Genomic DNA, 3,526 nt, shown 5'->3' with positions numbered 1-3,526 from the left:
CCATACAAAGATCATTCCATCCATCCAATAAATGTTTTGTATGTACAAAATTGTCAAGTATATTTTGAGTTTATAGTTTAAATGGTTTAACTCTGGCCTCATGAGGGCCACAACAGTACAGTTGAAGGGTTGAATGTGGCCCCCAGGCCGTCATTTCTCCTCGTTTGCTCCTGACAATACCTCTCATAGATTCATAGATTATCAACAACTGAAGCCTCATCATCGTCATTTAGCTTCTGCCAGGTCGTGCTAATTACACGCCGACCCCAAATCATCACTGACTGTGAAAGTTCACACTCCAGAATCTGGGACCCCGACCGCCACATAAAGAAGGAACGTCGACCTTTAGTAACCGACACGACACAACAACAACACGAAGGACAATGGCAATGTTTGGAGGGGACGGGGGGGCCCAGGGGGGGCTCCTGAAGTTCAGTTTGTGGCTGTTTGCTGCTCCGCCAAGTTAGCGCTGCATGTCACAAACGCAAGATCAGAAGTCCTTATCAGCGTCTCTCACGAGTGAAAGGGGAGACTCCCTGATTTTGGGGGAATTCCCAGATCTTGATCTGGCCCTTGTCCTGCAAGTCATTTGACTGGCAAAATAGTATGCAAAACAAATAGGTGGACAAGGGAAAGTGGTTGTTGGGTCATTAGGGGGCAAGGAGGGGTGTAATAAATGTGGGGTGCTTTTCTGACCTCTGACCCCTTGTATTGTCTACGTGAAAATGATTTAAAGATATTTGATGATTTTGTGTGTTTGGTGTGTGGATTTAGGATTTCTTATTGCTCCGTAGGTTGGCCAGGTATTTGTGTGTATGCAGGTTTATGTGAGTGAATATATTTTTGTGTGTACGAGTTATTCATCCTTATTATCATCTGTATAAAATATCTGTCTCGTGCTTTTTGGCCTTTGTGTTGAAAATTGTGGGGTGGTTAAAAGTTTTGTGAGGTTATCTTGTAGACAGGTGTTTTTTTTGTGTGTGTGTGTATATTTATGGTTATTTTGTGTTCTGATTTGCGTAGGTGTCCCCTTAAACACTGTGCATGTACAGTGTTTAAGGGGACATGTGTCCATGTGTGTGTTTTTATTGAATATTTCATCGCCTAGTTTGTACGTGTGTGTCCCTGTAATGCTTTAGTCTTGCTTGCATGTTGTGAAATTTTTCAAGGTGTGCGCATGATGGATATATTTCTGTGTTATGTTGTTTTTTGTCTTGTGCACACACGTGTGTAGGTGTGTTAGGGTTAGAACTCTTGCATCACAAAAGAATGAGTGACACATTCATCTTCCTCTTTTTTGATTGCAAAACAACTTTCTTCTCTTTCTTTGTGTGTGTGTGTAAGTAGGTGTGTGTGTATGTACGTGTGTGCTTGTGTGTGTGTGTTTCTTCATTCATTTGCAGGGCTGGCGTAGTAAGCACACACTGAGGAAGTTGTCACAAAGAGAGGAAGTGTGTAGTAAAACATGTTGAGATATGTCACTCTATTGGACGAGAATTTCCCTATTTTTTGTTTGTGTGTGTGCGCGTGCACGTGTGTTTGTGTGTCTGTGTTGCATATGAAATCAACAGATAACTCCACGTTTAGCTTGATTGCACAGGAGAACAAAAACACTTTTCTCTATGCGACTTCCCCCTGATGCTTTGCATGTTCCTAAATTTTAGTTCCCAATTCAAATGAAAGATTTTGGTTCCCATCCACCCGTCGTTTAATTTAACCTTTCCAGACCTTCCCTCTTCTCTATTGTCTCTTATGTAAAAGAGTCATGCACTTGTGTCACAGAAAATGTGATGCCGAAGCGTGTGTTTACATCTGTGCGTGTCTGACCAGCTTGACCTCTCATGACCCAATAGGTGACAAAGTCATTTGCAAAAAGGTCAAAGTTCAAAGAAGCTGCTACTAAATGAGATAAGGACCAGGTCTGACCCAGACCTGAACTGGACCTTAAACTCTACCAGACCAGTTTGACCTTTAGATATCATTTGAACAGATGGAACTCATTTTAAAACCTACCATACATAGAGCTTATGACCTTCAACAGTTTCAGACCTGTTCAAGTTTTCTCCAGTTTCTCTGTACTTGTATATAATCCGTCAGTCAAACTGTTATTGATTTTGGATCTAAACATTATTTTAACCACAAACAAACCCCACTTTTTCTTCATGCTAAAATATTATATTTTATGCTTTTCAACTCAATGACTTTGGCCTTAAACTACTAGCAACATTAAGGGAAACTACTTTCGTATCTTGTAGAGATACAACAACATTACACACATTTCAATGAAAACACAATGGCAGGAATGGCAGCAAAAGATTTATACAGCAGCAATAAAATGCAAAGATAAAACCTATAATGTCACGAGTTTTTAATCAAAATGTGATACACAGTCAAAGAAGCAAGGGGTAGTAAGGAGCAAACTAGCAACACAGAAGAGATTTAAAAATAAAATAAATATAAATAAGTATTCATATATTTTGCATTTTGAACAGGTTTAAAGTAGCTCATATATGTTTATTCAAATTGTTGAATTGATATTTGCAAACTTATTTAAAACTTTTTAAAAGGGGGAGTAGAGAAGAGAGTAAATCCAGATGGATCATGGGCCTTACACCTGCTGAAAAGAGCAGAAATTCTGAAAATATTCTTTACTTAGAATGAAATTCATATATGTCAAATTCCATCGAAATTGGAAAAAGTTTAATTTAAATTTTGGTTAGGCAGACACACAAACACCAGACGGATCCATTATTTTATAGATATCCATATTATGTTACTATAACTTTTTCGATCAGACCTGATCCAACTTGTCCTTAACAGACTAAACATTTCACTTTCTCTTTCTTGTAAACTCAGAGGTGAAAATAGGAACAAGGAAGTCTCTTATTATTTTCCACTGGGCCATCAAGATTGTCTTCCGGACCAACTGAACCGGTCCGTTCTGTATCATAAATGTAAAATTTTAGGGTAAAGGTTTTTTGATAAAGGAATTTTTGCACAATAAAGCTGCATTAGTGATGATGGATGACTGTATAACAAACAATGCAATTGTTGAGGTCAATAAAATCCCAAACCACCTTCACCTCTTATCTTATGTCATAATTTTATGTTTGAGTCTAGACAGGTCACCTAAGGCCACAGAGAAGTCTCTATTTATCTGCCTTTCTTGGAGAAAGTGTTAAAGCAGTGTCAAGCTAAGATGCTTAAATGTAGGAAGTTGCGAAAAACCACCACAGTAGGAGAAATTCCTACTGGACATGACTCACACACTAGTGAGGAGAAGCCGATGTTGCTACATGACCTTATAGAATAAAACAATGTATATCAAGGGACTTAAAATCACAAAACAGTTCAAAATGGACCGCCAACAACAGCTAACATTGCTCCGAGATGTTCAAGCTAAAGGCTAAATTCACGAAACACTTTTATTACCTCAGATTATCTTATAGATATTACCGGTCAAACTCTGCTACTCTTGTTTACAGAATCTGGGAAGGTACAAAAAAGCCATGATAGTCCTGAACAA

This window comes from Callionymus lyra, chromosome 17 (assembly GCF_982586985.1).
Source record: "Callionymus lyra chromosome 17, fCalLyr1.hap1.1, whole genome shotgun sequence".
Taxonomy (NCBI): Eukaryota; Metazoa; Chordata; class Actinopteri; order Syngnathiformes; family Callionymidae; genus Callionymus; species Callionymus lyra.
Note: the sequence above shows the minus strand (reverse complement) of the source record.